Genomic DNA, 25,469 nt, shown 5'->3' with positions numbered 1-25,469 from the left:
AAGTTTTATAATGCAATTCTTGCAACGTAAGTTATATAGAAGATGAAGAAAAGGCTATTTGATAGGAAGTAGACAAACTAACATGATTCTGTAAAGGGAACGTTAAATGTGCTAGGGACTGATGCATTAGTAATCAATGGTTCTGAACATCAATAGAACCTAGGAGATTAGCTTGTTGTATATGCAGAGGAAAATTCCACTGATGCTCATCAATGGTGGTAACAAAGCTAGAATGCTATCAGCTGAGTATTCTATCTCCTGGAGAGTCACAAGAATACAGAGAAAAACAAACTAGAGCAACTAGTTAGTTTCAGGGAACTGAAACTAACAACACTGGCAAAGTCCTCTTTAAAGATGTTTAACATCCGTGGAACAAGAAAAAACCTGTGGCTATAATCAAGTGCCCACCGCCTATGTTTCATTTGGTAGTCTCACTTGACCTGACTTTTATTCATCAGCCATCTAATTAATTGCTTTTATATTATTAAACTGAACTTAGTGAGCTTCTTTTAACTTTTGTATATCTTCGAAGATAGTCACATCAAGCTCAACTGCAACACATATCATGTCTCCATTTAGCAAAACAATTTGTGATCAAGCAACATGGATAACTATAACTGAAAAAATGACACATCAAGCAATGCAAGGCCACACAGAAGCGAAGAGAGAAATCAAAATCTCATCCAGTGTAATATTTTTGGTATATAGTAATGTAATAAACTAAGGGAGAAAGGAAGCAGTATCTCAAGGAAAACCAATCATATATAATTCTCTGTCCCACTCTATTAAGATGTGTTTCTCAACTAACAACTAGCAAACACACAAAAAATGAAAATATACTACAGCTTAATAAATAATAAAGTACATACAGTAAGATGTCCATAGACAGCCCTGATTTTCAATAATGCTAAAGCAGAAATTTCTTCAAACCAAAGAGTATATATTAGTTATTCCCTGATTCTTTCATATATTTTTTCTGCCAATGAGAATTCTCTCACAACACCTCTTTTCACAACACGTTTTATACACAGATGCAGATATCTATGCAGCAATTGACCCCTTAACTGAACTTAGTTCTGTATTTCATCAGGTAGTCGAGACTCAAAGCCAACAAGTGGCTCATTCCTGGATATATTTTAATTTCTTCCCACATCAAGTAAAACCTAACAGTCAAGTACTGAGCTTGGAAAAGGGGGAGGAATAGGTGGTTTCAGTGTTTGTATCTTACTTCGGGTCACAACCAGACTGGTGGCCAAGTTATATGATACAGTAAATGTGTATGTCTACATTTTCAGTGCACTCATTTAGAACTGAAACCATTACAAAAAGATATGTAAATTTTGACCCGTTACATTTTGAACGGTACCAAAAAAAAAAAGCTTTTTCAGAAGCTCAAACGGTTATCGAAAAATTAACCCCCCTCATACCAGTAATTAATCACGAACAGAGATGAATTAGAAATGAATTTATTTTTATTCTTCTGTTTAAACTATTTTCACAATGTTGAAAGACCGCTGCACCTCAACTCCAGAAAAATCAGGTCAGCTATATCTCCTCTTCTTTATGAAATCTGCCTTTAATAAATTGTATAAATTATATCAAATGAAATTAACTTCTAAAGTGTCACTAAAACTGCAGATCTGTAAAACTGCCTTGCTTAATCCTGTGCCCTGGGCCAGGAAATGGGATAAAGCCAGCTAATGTATGCAAACCTGAAGGCACCTGAATCCAATTGATGGGAATCCCTTTGATAAGATCCATTGGATTTCTGTGAAAGAAAACACCTTACCATTGACAAATCTCCTTCCTATTGATAAATACTTTTAGGTGTGTTGGGAAACTTCCTGGCTTCCATTGATGAAACCAGGGATATCGGCTGCGGGTGAGACCAGCCCATTTTTCCATCAAGTAATCCCAACCATGCTTTTCTGTTTTCTGGACTGTCCCTTTTTGTTTACCTGAACTGGACATTAAGTCAATCATGGGACTATTTACATTTGAAGACAACATATTCTTGGTTTCACACACCTCATGGGCATCTTTAAATAAACTTGGACTTCAAACCGTCCAACTACAGTTGCCTCCTCCCCTCCAATGGGGTAAATTCCCACAGCTCATGTTGTCAGGAGGAATCCACAGCTAATGGGAGCACGGATCTCTTTTCAGCCAATCAGGGGAGGGCGAAGGTGTTTTGAACAGCTGTCAACGTAGATAAAATGTTTTGTACTTTCATGCATGCTTTAAGTAAGTTCTTTTGAGCGCAGAATCTGTGCTGACATCCTTTCTGGTTGGAAATAATAAATCTCTGTTCCCTTTGCCTTCAAACCTGGTTTGTGTTTTTAATCTGGCCTTTGGAGTAGCAAAGTGCACCAGGCTCCAAATGCATTTTAGCAGTTAGCTGAAAACACATAACAAAGCTATTCTTAGGACAAGGATGAGTGGTCTGAGGAGGGGCAATTTTGGTCAAAATCATGGAAAGTGAGAAAAGACCATCTCTGCACTGTCCAAGGTAACCTGAATCATCACTGTACTTTCCTTGTACATCAAAGCTACTATTAAAAAACAAAAACAAAAATCATATGCACACTAATGCTATCCCATGTTTTGTATATAATCTAACGTGGCCCTGGGATGATATATTAATCAGGTTACAAAAGAAATCTAACAGCAAAAGGAAAAACTATATGCAGCCAGTCACCGAGTTACGAACAAGATCGGTTTCTGTAGGTTTGTTCTTAAGTTGAATTTGTTTGCAAGTTGTAATAGGTACATTTTAAGAGTAACTCCAGTCATAATATATATGCATGCTTTGGATAGCATAGGGAAGTGTTAACACCCCTGTAGTATTTGTTTTTCTGTTTGTACCCCTGTTCAGAAGGTTTCACCTCACGTTCTGTTCTGTGATAACTGGATTTTGAAGAATTTGGCTTGTTGTGGAAACAAGTATTGGTTGGTGATAAAGCTTCAGTGGAGACCTCTTTCCTCCATGATAACTCTTTCAGGAGTAAATTTCCCTTCCTAGGGGTAGATTTCTCTCACTTCCTGTTATCTCACCACCTTTCTTAACTATGAGTCATTTGTAAGTCTGATATTTGCAATGTGGGGACTGCCTGTACAAACAGCACTCAAATTTAAGCAGAAACCTTATGCAAAGCTATGTTGTGGCTGCATTTTTAATTCTAATTACCCACTCTTCGCAAAGAGATTACAGAGCTGGAAAAGTTGCAAAAAAGAGGCATGGGACAGGATTCTATACAAAGAATGGCTAAGAGCACTAGATGTCTATCACTAGATGCTGGACTGGACCTTTGGTGTAATTCAGCATGCCTCTTATGTTATTAATTGCTAGTGGAAATTATGACGCCTTCTGCCAGCAATAGCTGCTTCTGTACCTTGTTGAAAACCAGAAGTTCTAGTTTCCCTTAAGAGCAACTGCCTGCGTGGTAAAGCATAGAGTATTATTCTTAATGGACTTAATGGGTGTTTATGTTCTGGATGCATAACCCTAAAAAATTCCTAATCCTACTCATGAGTTGCACAAACTGCCTTGCTGCATTAAAACAAAAAACAAAACAAAACAAACAAGGCAGTTATTTATTAAGAGTATTCCATAATATGTGTATGTACTTCAGGGTGAGATAATTATTTTTCATCAAATGCCATTAAATTATGGTTGTCTCAATCAAATAAATCGGCCACTAACAAATCAAGTGCAGCAGGCAGCAATATTCCCATGGACTACAATTACTTGTGATAGTTCAAGAATATATAGCTGTATTTATATTTGAGTTTAAGGCTGCAGGGTCTATATTGATGTAAACATGCCCAGAAGGGAATACTTTTAAAACACTGGGATACTCAGCGGTATATGCTATGACTCATGAAATCATGAAAAATCAAGCATGATATTGATCTTGTTCTCTAAAGCCACTATCCTTTGATATATGACAAAATGATCCATATTTATAAAAATTGACCTTGAAATCTAGTTAAAGATGTTCCTTCTCTATCTCCCAAGTACTGTATAAGATGGAAAAACACTAGCCTGCATATAAAAAGACATTAAAGTTTGATGAAGGCTCATTGAGTCAGCATATTTTGAAACTTTAGTGATGTAATAAATTACAGTAATTTCAAGGTTTAATCCTGGATGATATGGTGTTAATTTCAATAGATTTTTGAAGTCCTGTCATTTTTCTTGGTTAAAAAATAAATTGAAACAAAACTATTCAATAATTTATTTGCTTCACGGTTATACTGTAAAACCCTGTAACGATGTGGCAACATTTACTGTATGAGCCCCTAGTTCTTGTGCCAGTCCTACTCACTTCACTCCAAGTTCTTCAGTCAAAACATGCTTCCCGGTCGCACCTTTTATTTTTCGGAAAACATAGATATTACAGTGCTAGAAACTCTAAAAATGTCTAAGCATCGATCAGTGTCCCAAGTAATTTGAAAAAGATTGGTTATAACTTGCTGTTCAGATTTTTTCATCGTTCATTGCATGATATGTTATTGGGGGACAAACTCATTTAAAAGTGCTTGAAAGTTGAAGAAAATGCTTTAAAATACACATCAAGCTCCACTGCCTAGAAGGGAAAAAAAGAAAGAGTAAATAATTACTCCTTAGATTTGGGGGAGGGTGTATATTAATAGTTGCTGCATTATTTTGCAAATTAACCATTGGCGCACCCTTATAAGTTATTCCAGATAACATTATAATTTATTAGCTCTAATAAATTACTTCCCAATTCTGAAACTAATCAGCATCTAAACTGTGTAAAAGAGGTACACAATGCCTCAATTCACAGTTTAACACTATAAAACTACAGATTACGATTCAACACTGAAAACCGCACTGGGCATGTTTGTGCGTCACATTTGCTATTTAAGCTATAACCAAACAACTGAGCAAGCAAGCTGTGGATTGTCTTCCACGTTTCAGGATTTTTTTCTGGTTTGTCCCCTTCATTCACAAATTTCATCTGGTAGGCATGTATTTACAGAACTGCTACTCAGAAGCAATCTTTCTGAATGCTCCCAGGTAAAAGTGGGTCACAGAAACAAGCTGAAGCAAACCACAGTTTTAGGCTCAGACATTGTAATTTTTTAAGCCAACATTTTAAACCTAGCCAAAAACAAACAGACAGGGGTTTGTGGTTTGTTACCAGAGGCAGGTTTACACTCCACAGCTAGTTAGATTTCAATGTACTATACCATGGCTTGTCGAGACATGTAAACATAGTCAATGTATTCAATTTTACAATTGAAATGTGTTTGCTTATCTAGAAGCAAGTGTGTTGTTGAGTGCCTTCAAGTCATTTCCAACTTGCAGTAATTCTATCACAGGGTTTTCTTGGCAGTATTTGTTCACTATAGGTTTGCCTTTGCCTTCCTTTGAGGCTGAGAGAATGTAACTTGCCCAGAGTCACCCAGTGGACATCCATGGCCAAGCAGGGAATCAAACCCTGATCTCCATAGCTACAGTCCAACACTCAACCTACTATATCATGCTGGTTCTCCATGGAAGTTGTATCCTAGGTTTTATGTAGGAAGCAGGAATAGATTTTCCTTTGAAACTAAAATTCACATTGGGAAATATACTAAAGTCATTTGTGGATATTACCCACAAGCACACTTAATGGCTAGGATGTACAAGACATATCATGCTATGCTTTGATACAAATGTATATTTCAAAATGTGAAGTGCTAAGCTTATATTGATAGTGGGACAAAGGAGAAACTGACTTCTACTGGAAAAATAGGAGTACAATTCTAAGCATAGCATATCATGAAAGATTTACAATTCAATTTGGAGTATAGAACAATTAATTCAAATAGGGTTAATATTTTGCTAACTGTCTGATGGTGTCAAGTAATCTTGTTCTGAGTGAACTGAAGTCCTAGGACCAGTGCTTTTAAAATGTTGGCCCCTAGTTTACTAACTATGATTATCAGGAAACTAGCAGCCATTCCCCATCCAATACTTGTGCATTTGATTCTCTTCTGCCTGATAATGTATTCATTTGGTTAGTTTTGGCTAAGTTCTGCACTCAATTAAGGTCATCCTGATTTTTTTCTTCTGTGGTATTAGCTATTTCTCCGTGTTTTATTGCACCTGTAAAACCAAAAAGCATATCCTCAATTCTTTCATCCCAACAGTATGTAATATCTTGAGCAATACTGGACCTAATCTTGCCAAAAGCCTACATGAAATAAATTTGTACTACATTCATAGCATTTACACAATACAGTGTTCCCTCACTACTTCGCGGTTCGCTTTACATGGATTCGCTGTTTTGTGGTTTTTCAATAAACTCTAAAAAATATTATAAATAATAAAAAATTACAATTTACAGCCTAAAGAAGGGGGGAAGGAGAAGCCAAAAGGAGAGAAAAGGAGCCCAAGCAGCAACGGGAGGAGGAGGCGGCGATTTATCAACACACGATTGGTTGATAAAGACTTAAAATAGTGTATAACTACTAAAATAATGTATAATATATAGCATCCCTACTTCGCGGATTTTCACTTATTGCGGCTGGTCCTAGAACCTAACCCCTACGATAAGTGAGGGAACACTTATCAAACCTGTAATACCAACACAGAGACAACATTTGTCTAGCATCACTTGTTTTTGAAAAATCCATACTGATTCCTAGTTAATTTCAACATTTTGAGTGCACACAGGCAATCTGTGTAACTAATTGGTTCCCCAATTGCCAGATATTTTGTACTACAAATACCATGAGCCATATGTATTATGGTTAATATCATGGGATTTGGAGCCCAAAATACTTAAAAGCTCTCACATTGGGGAAAGCTAATATATAAGATATTAACACAGATACAAATAGCAGCTTCAACTATCAGCTATAAAAATGAGGGCCTGACATATTTGTTTACATAGGAGGTTCCACCTCTACCAATGATTCTGGCATGTTTTCACTTCTCGTCTACTGGGTAAAATGGTTTGATCTTATCCAAATACCTCTTAACCATTTCACAGTATTGTGGGTCATAGTTATGTATCTGCATGATTCCCAAGTCAAATAAAACATGTTATATACAGAAAACTAGACTACAGGGGATTAAAAAAGCCAAACTTTTCTCCTTTATATGCTAGCTTTTAATAGACAAAATAAATGTTTTCCATGGGAAGCATCAATCACAAATTCTTAACCATTACAATTCCTAAGACCTATGACATGCAAAACTCTACATCACTGAGGTTTAGTCGCTGAATGCATTCAACTGGATATTACTGTTTTTAAAAAAGTTCAGCAGTCATCTCTGGTATGTCTCCATAGTATGGAAACATCAGCACCTGTTTCTAGGCATGGGTGAACATATTTCATGAACAGAACACATGCTTCTCATGCAGATATTCCCAGGTTCAGATGGCACATCTCCAAATGCTGCAAATTAGGATTCTGTAAAGCCAACTGTAAACAGAAAAGCTATTTATAATGGGGATTTTGTCTAGGTTTATTAATGTTGATATTAATGTTGATATTATGGCAAGGGCTGGCAGGAGTTGGCTATATCTGATTGGTCGATGCATCACCAAGGTTAAACAGCCTTTGCAGTAGAATTATATCAATTTTAGAGTGGCTAGCAAGAAAAAGGGGCGGAGCCAGCTGGGAGGAAAAAGAGGGAAGAGTTTGAAATTAGTCTCTAGCTAGAGTGGAGTAGATCTTTGTTTAAAATTGTGGCTTCAGTTGCAGTACTGAAGGAAAAAGAGACTAATTTGAGTCTAAATCTTAAGCTAGGTGAAACTGAGAGACAGAATGTCCTATGTGACTAAGTTTTCGGGCAGACTATTGATGGAAAAGAATGACTATAAGTTATTCAGCCGGAATGCTGAGAAGAAATATACATTAGAAAGAGAAGAAAGTTGCATAACCAAGTTGAAATAAGTTAAACTGTTCTGGAAGTTATATAATAACTGTTTTGTGTATTCAAAAGAGTGAAAAACAATAGCAATAATACCAAGTGGAACTGAAGTGAAGTACTTTGTTACAAATATGTTTTATGTGCAAAAAGATTAATATAAGTTGAAATAAAGAAATGTTTATATAAAGTCTCGTGTCAAGTTACAGGACTGAAGTTACATATCTGAAAGTCGGCTGGAGATTATATATTGATGTACCCTGTGAGCAGCAGTGGGAAGATACATACTGACTCCGGGATTAAGTTATACATCAAAGAGATATATTTAAACATTTAAAAATTGAATCCTGTAACAAACATATAAAATTAAAGGTGACACAAAGACAGATATAGTGTATATTAGGCATGAACTGTAAGTCACAAAATTTGAGAATCTTCCTCTCCCCTTATCGGTTGCGTCTCCCTCACACACACACACATATATAAATAGTGGCAGAGGTGAGATATCAAAATAAAGATTCCCTCCTGATCCAGAAGCTTCTCTCCCCCCCCCCCCCCCCCCGGTCATACCAACCCCCATCTTCCAAAAAAACCCAGAACATGTATTTTGTTTCTGCAGTGGCTCTTGTCAGCCCAAAAGAAAAACAAACAAGAAAGGCCTAATGGTCCCACATGACACCTTTAAGGTCCAATAACACAGAAGTACAGAAAAAATGACATCTAAATAACCTTTAGCAGTAGTCTCAACTAAAAATAAGGAAGTTACAATGTGTGAGCTGAAAGGATGGTATATCATGCCTTTAGAACAGGTATGGGCAAACTAAGGCCCTCCAGGTGTTTTGGGACTTCAACTCCCACAATTCTTAACATCCTACTAGCTATTAGGAATTGTGGGAATTTAAGTCCAAAACACCTGGAGGGCTAAAGTTTACCCATGCCTGCTTTAGAACATATAACAATCATATTGCCAAAATATTTCAACTGAAGTCAGAGCTAGGGAATTTATGAATTTTTTTTACCAATGGCCAAGATCTTACATGGTTAAATACAATGTAAGAGTTCTGCATATGGATCACCACCATAAGTCCAATACTGGGAATAAGACAGACTTTAAAGTACACACATTAAATAAAAAATAAATATATTAAATGAAAATAAACTCTACTATGAGCCTCCTGTCACCATGCAAGAACTCACTGTTGTGCTGGTAGCCCCCCAGCATCCATTCCAAATGGGATCAGATAAGCGCTACGTTCCCATGGACAGATGCAGACATCTTTTACAAAGACCTACTGGGATCCTCTGGAGGTCTCAGTAGTTGATGTCATTTTACATCTGGCTACAAGGACATATGTTCCAGTCAGCAAGTGACCCAGGAATTAGGTGGCTGGAGTGTAAAACTTACCAGGGAGTAATTCAGCCAAAGTTAGTCCCAAGGTATCCAGCCGGATGAAAGGAGAAGCAGTAGAGTGGTTATCAACCAGTCCACAAGCCAAAATCAGCAAGATGCAAAGCAGGTGTAAATTGTAGCCAGTGCAAGATCATGAAAACACAAACACCAAAAAGTACTGCTAGTCACCTAGAGAGAGGGTTAAAATGCAAAAAAGTTGCCAAATAACAGGTGAGCCAACTGCTTCAAGACACTGGGTAACCAATTAGGTCACTGTCTCCTACTTAACAACCACAGGAACAAATTTCTCTTCTTCTCTTCAATCAATGAATGACAGCAGTGGGTCTTCAGCATGTACAACTTTCCTCAGCTGGCTTCTTAGGCTCAGAGAGACTATTGTTATCAGGAGCTGCATATTCCTGACAATCTGTCTCCTCCTCTTCATCTCAATCTTCCAACTCTAGAGGGTGAATTATGAGACACATCCAGATGCTTCACTAATCTCTTCTGCTCACCACCAGCAATAGAATGGAAATGGGAACAGGGCTACTGGTAGTGCAGAACGAAGAAGAGGATATCAACCTCCAAAAATACAAACAAAATGCATACGCAAGCATGAAGTGGACTTACACTTATGTATGTCACTAACTGGATGCTAGCCATTAATTGGCATTCATGGGATTCTGAGAAAGAGATAGGTAGAAAAGACAGCAGTCGCCTCTGGTATGTCTCTATAGTATGGAAACACCAGCATCTGTTTCTAGGGAGGGATGAACATACTTCATGAACAGAACACATGCTTGTTCTTTTGTACCAGCAGGATAAACATCACAGAACATGCACATTAGCTAAACATTTAGCAAACCACGACTAGGGCCTGAAGAACTTTTTTTTTCCTTTGAAAACCACTGCTAACACACACACATGCAAAGCGGCATTAGATCATGGGCAACAAAACCATAATATGGTACTGTCCAATTTGAGGGAATGCTTGCTTAATCCTTGCAAGATATTCAGAAAGGGCTGTAAATTTAGACTGGCCAGTTGCCATCCCTTCACAGCAAATAGAAATAGAAATATCTGCTGTTAAAATGTTTCTGCAATATTGTGCTACTTGCCTTTTCTGACTAAAAATTGTCCTTGCAGGGACAGCTAAAGCCCCTGCTTAGAAACAAATAAATTCCCCTCCTGTGTCTAAATTAACGGAAGTATTTCCCATTATAACTGCAAGACTGAATCATGAAGATTTCAAGCACTAATGTATACACCACATCGTTCTGGTCACATAAACAATAAATTGTGCTACTATAGCATCCTCTAATGACTCTCAGTAGAAGTATCCACCCTTGTGCTTACTGTAAAGTTCTATCATCTGCTAGAGTGTTAGGATTTAACATGCAGGTACTTACCATATATACTCATGTATAAGTCTAGAAATTTTAGTTAAAAAAACAACCCAAAATTTATCCAGGGGTCAGTGTGAATACTATATCTAAACTCTTATATAGAAAGAAATCATCCCCTTCTATGAGTAGAGTGGCAAAGGCAAGATCCATTCTGGGAGAACTTAAAAGAAGCACTATCTCCTCTACTCTCTGCCATGATGCCACTTCTGACCTTTTTGAATTCCTGAGTAGAGAAATGGTGGCGGCAGCCTGGGGGTGGTTGGCTCATGGCAGCATTGGTGCCTTCCCATCTCTGCAGAATGGCCGTTGACCTATCCATGAGTCATATCAAAATCCAAAATTTTGACCCAAAACCCACCATTGAAAAGAAGTTGACTTACACATAAGGATATATGAGTTTTCCTTGTTTTGTGTCAGTACCAACTACAGAAGTGGTTTTTATCATGAAGCAAAACAAAGCAGTTGTTTTAGATAAAGATAAGTGAAAAAGATCATACCTACTAAGACAATTCACTAGTAACTCCTGCTTGCCAAAGTCCTAATATTATGAGAGGAATTACACAAGAACTCTTGCACAACTTCTGTTCATTCCTAGTTTCTCTATCTGAAGTACAACAGCACAAGGGGAAAGTGATGTTGCTGGATTTTCATTTCTGTCATCTTCAGTTTCCTCCTAAATGATACCATTAACCTTGTGACTAGTGCCAGTAAAACAGGTTAGAGATCGGGTCTTCTGAGAAACTTTTGAGCGCTGTTTGGTTTCACCTTATACAGTAGAGTCTCACTTATCCAAGCTAAACGGGCCGGCAGAAGCTTAGATAAGCGAATATCTTGGATAATAAGGAGGGATTAAGGAAAAGCCTATTAAACATCAAGGTTATGATTTTAAAAATTAAGCGCCAAACATCATGTTATACAACAAATTTGACAGAAAAAGTAGTTCAATCCGCAGTAATGTTATGTTGTAATTACTGTATTTATGAATTTAGCACCAAAATATCATGATATATTGAAAACATTGACTACAAAAATGGCTTGGATTATCCAGAAGCTTGGATAAGCGAGGCTTGGATAAGTGAGATTCTACTGTATAACATTAAAAAACTATTATTTTTTAGGACAGAGGTATCACCCATTTTTATTGAGGGCTACATCAGCCTTTTGGTTGCCTTCAAAGGGGCATTGAACCTATAGATGGAGAATCCTTGGATACAGAAGGCCAACTATATTTTCCTACATAGTGGTCAGTGTTCTTTATTTGTACCCAATTTGGGTCCCCATCCCTTTTGATGATCTGCTATACAGAGTAAAGATAATGAGAATTGCAACCACAAAGCAATTATGGCTTTGAGGTTGGGAAAAAGTTAAAGGACATTTTAAAGTCAGATATCATGTTCACAGGTTCCGTATCTATCTCGCTAGATAGAACAAACAGCATCCTTCCAGATGTAACTGTGTCCCAACTCCCATCCGCTGCAGTCATGATGTCTAATGATGAGGAATACAGGAGTTGTAGTCTTTTCCACTTTCCTTCTTTGTGTGTATGAAAAAATTGCAAATATTTAATAAAAAATAATAATAAAAGGAATACAAGAGTTGTAGTCCAGCATCTGGAAGAGGGTTAAGATTAGGGAGGGTCAGATTTGGCCCATGGGCCTTCAGTTTGACATATGCACTTTAGGATCATTAGGCCCTGTATTTGCCAAAGAAACACATACACTTTATAAAATGGATGATAAATCCCTGAGGTTGAAATTATTCATACATCACAATCAGGCCTAAAGTAGGAAGCATGGGGATCTGCTTCCCTTTGTTCTAAAAACATCCCCAAACCAAGCCCCCCCCCCACCTCCCACTATCATCACCTTATCTTTAAAGAACTCAATCTCCCCACCTTAGTTTCTATGTGAGAGGGACAAGCATATGTTCAACCAAATGCTGACATAATGTGTACTTTTAGTCTTCAGAAGTGCTAAACACAAATGCCTCAAACTACTGGTTACTTATGGTTTTAGCCTGGATTGTTTTAATATTAATGTTGTTTTATACTGTTTTAATATTTGTATATTTGTATATTTTAAGTTGAATTGAAATGCTTTTAGTTGTGAGCCACTTTGAGTCTCTGTATGGAGAGAAAAAGTGGGATAGAAATAAACATAAATATAAACATAATAATAATGATGATGTTGTAATTTTTGCAAAGCAAACGTTTCAATAAAACATGATAGGCCATTTTTTAAATTTGTGTTACACCTATAAATTCCTACATAAAGGGGGATATGAAAAGTCAGAAATATTCTTCACATATGTTTTATCAAATTGAAATGATTAAGAAACAAATATAACGACAAAGCATCTAAAAGCAGGTGATATAAAACTACCCATTCAAATTCTATATAAAAACTACACAAACTAATACAATTCCAGATAGAAGGGAGACATTCTGAAAGTATGGAAGGTAGGAAAATTGAATCAGAGAACTAAGTAGGTCTATACTGAACACTATGCTAGACTGAGGTTAAAAGCAGCCACTTAATAAATGACGTACACTGGAATCAGACCATTTCCCCTTTTTATCAACATCTGTATCCCATTCCTCGTTCAATTAGATCAGATTACATGGGGTTACCTCAGAAACCACATGGGGTAGGCTTGGGTTCTCCCAAGGTCATCAAATAAACTTAACAAGAAATACCAACCCAAATCCAAATCAAACATTCTACCCACAATAGTAAGGACAAGCAGAAAGCAGATCAGTATCTACCAAATGATGCTTGAATTATTTCCAGTATTTCACAGATTTCTGTTAAAACAATTGGGTTTAATAACACCAATATAAAAAGCTTCTCCCAAGAACACAAGAATCACATCTCCTCCAGTTTCACATTCAGATATATAAAAAGGTACATTATACTGAGAAAAGATTTCATTGCATACCATCTTTGTTTGAATTCTGGTTCAGATTGATGGAACAACTGTATCAAAATACATTGTAACCAGGAGGAGAATATAATGTCTGCATACGGTAATAACTCCTGTTTCTCTGACTCTGTCCAACAACCCAAAATATGTTAGTTTTTATTATTATGAAAAGAACATTACATATAAAAGTTTCTCCCTTCCCAAAGCATATGTCCAAATAAGGCTGCTAAGACGGAAGAAAGACTGGGAGGAAAATCTGTGAGTGAATTTCAATGTGAGAGCTCAGTTATGTCACTTAAAGCAAGGTCTTCAGGTGATAATGTGCTCAGAGAAACTCTTGTTCCTTAATTCTAAAAGTACATCCTTACGTTTACTACTGAGCCACTGTATAGCACCTCAGAGCATTTCGGTATTACTGAAAAGCAAAGTAGATCTATAAGCATCACTTCTATAAAGCACTTTAATATACTGAATAGGTTTTCTAGCAGACTAATAGCATGACCTTGGGAAAATCACTGTCACTGTTTAACTGGTATATGAAGCTGTGTGTAGCAAGAATGCGTAAGAATATCTCTAATAAGTTCTTGGTATATGTAATAACAATAACAACAATAATAATTATAATTTTATTATTATATCCCGCCCCATCTCCCTGAAGGGACTTGGGGCAACTTACATGGGGACCAAGCCCAGTGGAACAAAAATTATAATAAAACACCATAAAATACATGTACATTACAAAGCATAACCACATAAAAACATGTAAACCATCATTAAAAACATAAGCTCAACCGCAACTGATACCAGTAGCTGAGCCCAGTAGATATGATCAGAGCTAAAAGGCGGGCCAGGGCTTGTGCAATATACCCCAGGGACGGGGCTGGTGATAAAGTGACAAGTCTAGATACTAGGGCTTGAAAAGCCAAGTCAAAATGTTAAACCAATTAGTGAAAGGCATATTGGAGGCACATGTAGTAAAATACAGAAGAGAAGAAAGATTTTTTAATGTAAACATTCAATGATCAGGTTATAGTACTTTCCAGATAACATATCTCTGTGCAACATGCTGCGCTAGGACAGAACGGCATACTTCTAAGCTTCTCACATCTTGATTATATGACAACAAAAACAAATGGAGACACTGCTTGCTAACTTTATAAGGCCACCTTATTTATAATGCTGAGAATTATAAAAAATATGCTCACAATGCTCAGCACCATTCAAGTAGGACTTCTTCTTGCATAGAGAATATATCCAAGCAACATTCACCTCCATAATACAGTATAAAACAGTGGTTCTCAACCTTCCTAATGCTATGACCTCTTAATACACTTCCTCATGTTGTGGTGATCCCCAACCATAAAATTATTTTTGTTGCTACGTCATAACTGTCATTTTGCTACTGTTATGAACTGTAATGTAAATATTTGATATGCAGAATGTATTTTCATTCACTGGACCAACTTTGACACAAATACCAGATATGCCCAAATTTGAATACTGATGGGGTTGGAGGGGATTGATTTTGTCAATTGGGAGTTGTAGTTGCTGGGATTTATAGTTAACCTACAATCAAAGAGAATTCTGAACTCCACCAATGATGGAATTGAACCAAACTTGGCACACAGAACTCCAATGACCAACAGAAAATATTTGAAAGGTTTGGTGGGCACTGACCTTGAGTTTTGGAGTTGTAGTTCACCTACATCAGAAAGCACTGTGGACTCAAACTATGATGGATTTGGATTAAACTTGGTACAAATAAACAATATGCCCAAATATGGACACTGGTGGAGTTTAGGGGAAATAGACCTTGTGTTTTGTGATGGTCTTTGGTGACCCCTCTGACACCCCCTCGCGACCCCCCCCCCCCGATTGAGAAACACTGGTAAAAAAACTTGGTTATTTTTAGCTCAGTATTTACTGGTGCATCCGTTTTATATCTATACCAGTGTTTGTATATCTATACAATAATTTTGGCAGATGGAAAGAACATAAATTATGGAAATAAATAGGAGGAAAACATGCAAAACAATTACACATATATTTTGTTGCTAGTTTACATATTGAAAAATCACCACTGAGTGATGTGAATGCATATCATATGCAGATCTAGAAATAAAGATACACACAATTTACTGGCCCACGTGTTCTTTTTTTGTCTACTCAGATTCCAATCATTCAATTCAGTAAATGTACAAGAAGCATTTGGAACGTAACAAGAGATGAATAAGAAACTTATTTCAGATAAGCCAATGGTGGTCACATTCTAATGGTTAAAGAAGCCAAAAAACACTATGTATTTTAGCTTCAATTTTTAACTTCAAATAACTAAACCCTAGGACAAGCATGTCAATATTTTACAATTGTGGAGGAGGGATGTACAAAAGCTGGGAAACCAATCATTCAAAAAATGGGTTAACCATCTGGGAAGCTCCAAGGGCCAGATTGAGAATCCTAGCAGGTCTAGATTAGGCTCAAAGGCGAAGGCTCTCCACTCCTGCTATAGAACATATAAAACAGGTTCAAGAAATCCGCGATCTCAATGTTACTGGACTGCAATTGCCACAAGTATCTAAGTAGCAGCCTAGCCAATGATGCCAGAGATAATAGTTAGTAAATCCCATCTAATCTTGAAAGTTAAACAGGTTCAGATTTGGTTAGTTCTGTACTTGGACTGCCAATGAATAACAGATACTGTATTTCAGAAGAAGGAATTGGCAAAACCACCTGAGAATTTCTTGCCTAAGAAAACCCTATGAAATTCATGTGGTTGCCATAATTTGTCAGAAGACTTATAGGCATGCATACACACACACACACACACACACACTAACTTCATCTGAAAAGCTGAGAAGTTCAAGTTCTATTTTCAATGAGCCATGCAATGCACTGTGTGAACTTGGATACTCTTCCTCTCAGCCTGACTTTCCTCACAGGTCTGTTGTGAAGAAAAAGAGGAGAAAATCATGTGCAGTATATTGCTCTGAACTTACAAAAGGAAAAGTATGGTATAAATATAACTAATAGATAAGGCATCTAGAAGTAAACAAGATTCCTATATCAAATAAAAATGCTAGGCATTATATTACTACTACTCTAGCTGCAGGAGGAGTATTGTGTTTGAAATGGTTTTCAGAAAGCAACTACAAGTAAGCTCCCAATCCAGTCCAAAAATGTTTTAAACAACATCAATTTGTTCATGTTATACCATGTAAATTTGCTCAAAGATGATCCTACACTGTTCAGTGGGGGAGTTTAGTCCCAGATAAGTGGATATAAAACTGCAGTCTCAATCATATTAAAAAATAGTTTTGTTAAAATCCAAAATGCACAAAATTTTGGCTTCTTCCCTTAGCATTTCATTATTTCATAAATTTAATAATCTCTCTGCAACTAAAGTAAGTTTAAACTGAAGCATTCAACACACATAGTAAAAAATGTCTATTTACAAACACTAAAAATATGATAAAAAAGCTAATAGTGAAACTACCCTGTTTCCCCGAAAATAAGACAGGGTCTTATATTAATTTTTGCTCCCAAAGATGCACTAGGTCTTATTTTCAGGGGGTGTCTTATTTTTCCATGAAGAAGAGCTCACATTTATTGTTGAACAACAAAATGAACATTTATTATATACTGTAAAGTAGTTGTCATCACAAACCAGCATAACCAAACAAACTGTGAATCCTATCAAGAATTTCTTGTTGCTACCATTATTTACATGTACAACAACTTATGGTACCTCTTGCAGTTTAGGTTTCATAAGGTTACCACACTGATTTCTCTCTATTCTAGTTTCAATGTAGTCATGAATGATGAATATAATAATAATAATAATATGATAATATAGTAGAATAATAATAGAATAATATAATGATATAAAATATATTAATGGGATAATATAATAATAGGATATAATAATAATAACAGACTATGATAATAATATAATAATAATATGATAATATAATAGAATAATAGAATACTTTAATAGAATATAATGATATAAAATATATTAATAGGATAATATAAAATGGAATATAATAATAACAAAATAATAATATGAAAATATAATAGAATAATAATAGAATAATATAATGATATAATCATAGAAAAATATAATATAATGATATAAAATATATTAATAGGATAATATAATAATGGGATATAGTAATAATAACAGAATATGATGATAATAATATGGTAATAGAATAATAGTATAAAATAACAGGTTTCATGGCATAGGAATAAGAATGTGAGGAGAATCCCAATGCGTCCTGTGCCTTTAAGAAGCAGAAGGAGCAGAGTGGGAAGGGTGTTCAAGCCCTCCTCCTCCTTCCCTCCCACCCTCCCTCGCCCTGGCACCAGGAACCAATCAGAAGTCTCTGGGGCGAAGTGAGTGTGGCCAGGACGGAGCCATGTCTCGGAAGGAAGAAAGCAGCGGCAGCGAGGTCTTCGAGCCATGTATATGCATTGGCGGCTGGGGGACGCGTGGGAGGCAAGGCCAGCCAGGGAGGCACAGAAAGCAAGCACTCTCCCTCCCTCCCTCCAGTGCATATGAATGCTGCTTCTGCCCTGCAGCCATGCTCCCCAATGGAACTCCGCTGCAGCCTGGAAGGTCCCATTCTTAGTTGCTAGGTCTTACTTTCAGGGGAGGCCTTATATTTGGCAATCCCCCCCAAACCCCTACTAGGTCTTATTTTTTGGGGAGGTCTTATTTTAGGGGAAACACAGTAGAAAAAACCTAGGAACCACAATGACAGACAGCATCCAATTAGCCAGTAAAGGAAACCTCCTTTACAGGCCATTGCTGTGACCTGAGATGAAAGAAAGATAATCTGAAAGGTATTTTTAATCAGGAAATTCAAGATGACGTAACTCTCTGTTCAGCAGCTTAATCAACCCAACATCAACATCACAGCCCTTTCCAAAAATTATTTTCAAACCTTCAAAACATTAATTCAAAGGTGAGACAGCAAGATGATGACAAGGCAGAAGAAAAAGAATTAAATAATACTGTAATTTTAAAATTCTTCTTCCTTAGAAAAATGCTACACAGTTCTACAAAAATAATCAAATATACCATATCTTATTTTTAGTGACCACTGGGATGATTTCTGTAACATCATACTGAAAGAAAAGAGGCAAGCCTTTCGCACAATCTTTCAGTAATGTTCTGATAGTTTTTCCCTTAACTTAAACAGCGAAACTACACAACCCAAACACACCAAATTTGGCCACAAAAGACATGTACATCCGGTCTGTGTTTTTACATAAAAAAACAAGAAAAATAAAGTCCTAATTAGTGGGAGAGGAAAAACGGTTTCTTTCACATTACTGCCAGTTAGAAGGGTAAGCTCCACCCACTTTGTCTCCTAGCAACCCACTCAGCCATATAATGGCGCCCAGGGCCTCTTCAACCAGGCCTCTTCCACACTGCCTATAAAATACAGGTTATCTGATTTGAACTGGATTATATGGCAGTGTAGACTCAAGGCCCTTCCACACAGCTATATTACCCATTTATAATCTTATATTATCTGCTTTGAACTGGATTATCTTGAGTCCACACTGCCATATAATCCACTTCAGTGTGCATTTTATACAGCTATGTAGAAGGAACCTCATATAATCCAGTTCTAAGCAGATAATATAAGATTATAAATATACAGTAGAGTCTCACTTATCCAACATAAACACCCCGGCAGAACATTGGATAAGTGAATATGTTGGATAATAAGAAGGGATGATTTTACAAATTAAGCACCAAAACATCATGTTATACAACAAATTTGACAGAAAAAGTAGTTCAATGCGCAGTAATGCTATGTAGTAATTACTGTATTTACGAATTTAGCACCAAAACATCACAATGTATTGAAAACATTGACTACAAAAACATTGACTACTAAAAGGCCGACTGTGTTGGATAATCCAGAACACTGGATAAGCGAATGTTGGATAAGTGAGAGTCTACTGTAATATGAAATAATTACTGTGGTATTATAATACAGAACAATATAATATCTAAAACCAGGACAGTAAATAAAGAGCAACACTCTGAAAGAAGGGAAATTGGGAATTCCAGAAAGAAACAATCAGGGCCAGCTAACACTTCCCAACAAAGGATTCTCCCAGGCAGGAAGCAAACAGGCTTTGAAGCTGTAAGGCCATTAAATGCTAATTAAGGTGGCTAATTGCAGCATTCTTACCTGCCACACCGAGACTATTAATTGCTATTCGAACTGGCCAACCAAGGATTCCGCAAGGTAGAAAGCAGCCAGGCTTGCAAGCAGCAAGGCTATTCAGTGTTATTCAACCTGGCCAACCAAGATTTCCCCTAGATAGAAAAACCCCAAGCTCTGGAGCCACAAGGCTACTCTGTCCCATACAATCAGGCCTAGAAAGGATGCCCTATGTAGAAAGCGGCCAGGCTTTTAAGCTGCAAGACTATTCAGTGCAGTTCAAGCTGGCCAAACAAGGATTTCCTTACTAAGGAAGTAGCCAGGCTTCAAAGTGGCTCTTTGATTGATGGTGCTACTCCAGTTACTCCAGCAAACGGCCAGGCTTTGAGGCTGCAAGGCTATTCACTGCTATTCCACCTGGCCAACAAATTATTCCCATAAGCCACAGCAACACGTGGCCGGGCAAAGCTAGTTAGGTTATAAGACTCTCTAGCAAACATACTTTTGTACAACATGTTGAAACAAAGTATAGTGGCAAAAGTCTGAGCTACGCACACTTTAATTATACACTGCATGACATGACAACAAATAGAGAAATTTGAAACTTCACAAGTTTAAGTTAGACCATTTTTCAGCCAAAAAGACAAATCGGACCATAGTATCTTAATAATTAGGGCCTGGTTACTATTTAATTATTCAATGGTGGGTCAACAAATGTGTAAATTCTTCTAATTTCATGCATCCAATCTAGTTGGAACTACTAAAATGATTGATACTAAAAATGAAGACACAATTAACACCCTGGAAGTCTTTGCAAATACACTGTTCTGCCAATTTGAAACAGTATACCATACTGATTATCTGAAGAGTAAAGTAGTGTTGACATTTAAAAACAAGGCTTCCTTTGTAAAATCATTAAGTGATTAATCGACATGACATTATGTTAAACATCAAAAACCTGACTCTATATCTCAGAAGTTCACATAGGCCAGAAAAAAATGAGATTTCTCAGTTACAGCACTCAAATTATGCAATTCCCTCCTCTGAGAATTACAGTCAGCCCCTTTATTTGAAAAACTTCTGCTTAACTATTAAAACATTTTATCTTTCCTAAATTTTTTATCAAATATGAATCATTTAATCACTTCAGAATAAATTTACCAGCTACTGAGTTATCTCTCTATTTGTTGTGGTACTAAGTTGTTATTTCACAATTTAGTATTTTGCATTATTTTTTCATTGCTGCGTTTGAATTGTAGGAACTTTTTGTATTCAACATGCAGTAAATGTTATCAATGTTTTCAAATAATTTTTAAAAGCACGTGGGAGTTTTTTTGTTGTTTTTGTTTTCAGATGGTTTACCATTAGAAGCCGGAAGGGGGTGATATTGATAGCTAATCTGGAATTCTGGCATTATTTAATTGCTATATTCATTAAATTCCTCTTGAAACAAATTTTCTAGGTATAGAAAAAACTAGAACATAATAATACAACTAAATTCCAAATAAAACATTAAAATCTAGAACACTATTGAATCCAGATAAAACAACACCAAAATTGTTGTTAACTGCCATCAAGTCAATTTCGACGTACAGTGGGGGGGAAAGCATTTAGTCAGATACCAACTGTACAAGTTCTCCCACTTAAAAAGATGAGAGAGGCCTGTAATTGGCATCATAGGTAGACCTCAACTATAAGAGACAACATGAGAAAACACATCCAGAAAATCACACTGTCTAATTTTTCATGAATTTATTTGCAAATTATGGTGGAAAATAAGTATTTGGTCACCTACAAACAAGCAAGATTTCTTGGTCTCACAGACCTGTAACTTCTTTAAGAGGCTTCTCTGTCCTCCACTCATTACCTATAGTAATGGCACCTATTTGAACTTGTTATCAGTATAAAAGACACTTGTCCACAACCTCAAGCAGTCACACTCCAAACTCCACTATGGTGAAGACCAAAGAGCTCTCGAAGGACACCAGAAACAAAATTGTAGTCCTGCACCAGACTGGGAAGACTGAATCTGCAATAGGCAAGCAGCTTGGTGTGAAGAAATCAACTGTGGGAGCAATAATTAGAAAATGGAAGAGATACAAGACCACTGATAATCTCCCTCAATCTGGGTCTCCATGCAAGATCTCATCCTGTTGGGTCAAAATGATCACAAGAACGGTGAGCAAAAATCCCAGAACCACATGGGGGGACTTAGTGAATGGGCTGCAGAGAGCTGGGACCCATGTAACAAAGGCTACCATCAATAACACACTACGCTGCCAGGGACTCAGATCCTGCAGTGCATGACGTGTCCACCTGCTTAAGCCAGTACATGTCCGGGGCCGACTGAAGTTTGCTAGAGAGCATTTGGATGATCCAGAAGAGTATTGGGAGAATGTCATATGGTCAGATGAAAACAAAGTAGAACTGTTTGTCAGAAACACAACTCGTCATGTTTGGAGGAGAAAGAATGCTGAGTTGCATCCAAAGAACACCATACCTACTGTGAAGTATGGGGGTGGCAACATCATGCTTTGGGGCTGTTTCTCTGCAAAGGAACCAGGGCGACTGATGAAAGAATGAATGGGGCCATGTATCGTGAGATTTTGAGTGCAAACCTCCTTCCATCAGCAAGGGCACTGAAGATGAAACATGGCTGGATCTTTCAGCATGACAATGATCCCAAACACACTGCCAGGGCAACAAAGGAGTGGCTTCACAAGAACCATTTCAAGGTCCTGGAGTGACCTAGCCAGTCTCGAGATCTCAACCCTATAGAAAACTTTTGGAAGGAGTTGAAAGTCCGTATTGCCCAGCGACAGCCCCAAAACATCACTACTCTTGAGGAGATCTGCATGGAGGAATGAGCCAACATACTAGCAACAGTGTGTGCCAACCTTGTGAGGACTTGCAGAAAACGTTTGACCTCTGTCATTACCAATAAAGGATATATAACAAAGTATTGAGATGAACTTTTGTTAAGGACCAAATGCTTATTTCCACCATAATTCACAAATAAATTTGTGAAAAATCAGACAATGTGATTTTCTGGATGTGTTTTCTCGTATTGTCTCTCATAGTTGAGGTCTACCTATGACATCAATTACAGGCCTCTCATCTTTTTAAGTGGAAGGACTTGTACAATTGGTATCTGACTAAATACTTTTTTTCCCCACTGTATAGCAGTGATTCTCAACCTGTGCATCCCCAGTTGTTTTCCCCAGTTGTTTTCCCAGAAATTCTAACAGCTGGTAAACTGGCTGGGATTTTTGGGAGTTGTAGGTCAAAATACCCGGGGACCCACAGGCTGAGAACCACTGATGTACAGCAACCATACCATATACCTCAGCAACTAACAAAAAGTATCTTCAAAAGCCTTAAAACAATTCTTTAACTCAGAACCAAAAGAAGAACAATGTAGAAATTAGGAAGGCCTCCCCAAAGAAAGTATTCAGTACACTCCCAAACCTTCCTTCACAAGGGGAGGTTGTGAAGCCTTTCTGTTGTAGTATGAACAGAGAATATTTTTTGTATAGCAAAATCCAGATTTTCAAACATGCAGAGGAAAAAAAATTACAATTTGATTAATTGTGCAAATAGACCTTCAGCAACTTGAAATGGCAAGAGTATTCAACCTTTTCCCATTGAATATGTTCTCATCTATTAAAACTCAAGTACAAATGTCTGCAGCCTCATTTTCTGTAGCTATTTTTCTTCCTATTTGTGATTTTTTTTCTAAAACCCTGCTTTGCAAATTTCAAACAGTTTGAGGAATATAGCTCTTAGAGACATAATATTTTCAATAACATTGTTAATTCAGACTTTTCCAGACTTTGGTCTTCCAAGTTCTAGGATTCCAGGGTCACTGGCAATGATGAGAGTTGAAGTTCAAAACATCATGGAAGATGTTTGGAAAGCAGTATGTTACTTGGTTAATTAAGCAGCAGGAATACACCAAAGAAACATTTCCAAAATGAAATAGGAAGTTAAAAACTCTTCACTAGAGAAGAATAGACAGGAAAATCTTTCTCCTATCCAAAGAAAATGTTCACATAATGATGAATGATATTTGTTAACAAAAATCTCACATCAAAAATGGGCAGTCCTCTATCACCAACCATTCCTAGTGTGCAGAACTTTAAAGATACATATCAGACACAAGCAATACCCTTTGAAATCTGTTCCGTTACTAAAGGTCCCACTAGAGTGAATCTCTAAAACAGACCTAAACAACCTGTGGCCCTCCAGGTGTTTGGGCCTTTATCTTCCAGAAGCCCTAATCTGCTTGTCCAATAATCACAAATTTTGGTAGTTGGAAGCATAAAACACCTACAGAACTACACGTTGTGCAGGCCTGTTCTAGAAGGAACACTGGGGACATTACATTCAATTCCTATTTTATTCCGTAAATATCACTTGCTCAAACTTTCCCTATACTGTAAGTCAGCTTGCTACTGAAACTATCATTTGGAGCACTCAATAAAAAGTCATCACTGACATTGTTCCTCATTTGGGACACACTACAGTCAAAACGGACAGCCAGCAATGTGTAATTTGAGTGCTGAACTACAACTCTGGAGACTAGGGTTTAAATTCCCACTCAACCATGAAAACACACACTTACTCAGCCTCAGAAGAGGCAAAGACAACGTCCTTCTGAACAAACCTTGCCAAGAAAACCCCATGATAGGATTGCCTTTGGATTACCCTAAATTGGGAACAACTTAAATGCAAACAACTTAAATGCAAAAGTCAAAATGACAACAAGGTGTTTGTATTTTAAAATGCCAGCTACACCCTATGGCTGTTATTCTGTGCACACTTATCTCTGTAAACCCAACTAAACATAGTGGGACATGCTTCTGAATAAACATGCAGAACTGCACTCCATGTCAGTGATTCAAATAAAATCCCATTTGAGAACCAAAAAAATCTAAACAAATGACAGTCTAGAACAGTGGTTTTCAACCTTTTTTACCAGAGCCCACTTGACCAGGACCTACTTTGACCAGGGACCATTTGAACAGGGGCCACTTTGACCAGGGATCACTCTCCAACATTAATATCAAAAGGGTTATGAATCAGTTTCTGGTCAACTTTAGATTCAGTTTGGTTATTCTGGGTGCTGATTCAGAAAACTGCATTGGATAGACCACATCAGCTCTAGTTTCCGATACAAAACATATGCTATCCAGCAGTTGCCATCTGCTCACCCACAGAAAACCATATTTAATAATCTAGAGCTGAGATGGTCTATCCAATGCAATGGTCAGGTCTGTGAAAAAGAGTGGAAATAAAGTAAATAAAATAAGAGGAAAGAGGTTCGCAGACCGGATTTTCATTCTCACGGCCCACTACTGGGCTACGGCGCACAGGTAAAAACTACTAAAGTATAAACTGTAAGTAAATGTCACACGAATAAAGGAAGACACCATGGGGTTTAACAAATTTATGCAGATAATTAAAAAAACCTTCTAAAACTGATCACATAACATTCAGAATATCTGCTTGGAATATCAAATTAAAATTTCTGTAATGTCGTCAAAGCTCATAATTTACTGTTACACTCAGCAAAAAAATCAATGCCATTCTATGCCATGCATTTGGTAGAACTACAATTAATTTTCATGGCGGTGGTTAGTCTACATCTGAGCTGTGCCACTTCAGACAGCAGA

General features: G+C 37.1%; 1 protein-coding gene across 5 annotated transcripts in view; it reads right to left on the bottom strand.

Annotated features, from left to right (window-relative positions):
• The window catches only part of chd6 (chromodomain helicase DNA binding protein 6), a 146,150-nt gene that overhangs the window by 116,255 nt on the left and 4,426 nt on the right, over positions 1-25,469 (bottom strand). Inside the window, exon 1 of one of the 5 annotated variants that reach the window (XM_062978774.1) lies at positions 16,447-17,322. The exons of the other annotated variants lie outside the window; for them this stretch is intronic. The gene's annotated coding sequence lies outside the window, so the exon portion shown is untranslated. Of the gene's footprint in view, positions 1-16,446; positions 17,323-25,469 lie in introns of those variants that run through there. 5 annotated transcript variants of the gene reach the window in all.

Source organism: Anolis carolinensis, chromosome 4 (genome assembly GCF_035594765.1).
Source record: "Anolis carolinensis isolate JA03-04 chromosome 4, rAnoCar3.1.pri, whole genome shotgun sequence".
NCBI lineage: Eukaryota > Metazoa > Chordata > Lepidosauria > Squamata > Dactyloidae > Anolis > Anolis carolinensis.
The sequence above is the reverse complement of the archived record's forward strand: the minus strand, read 5'-3'. Positions and strand labels throughout refer to the sequence as shown.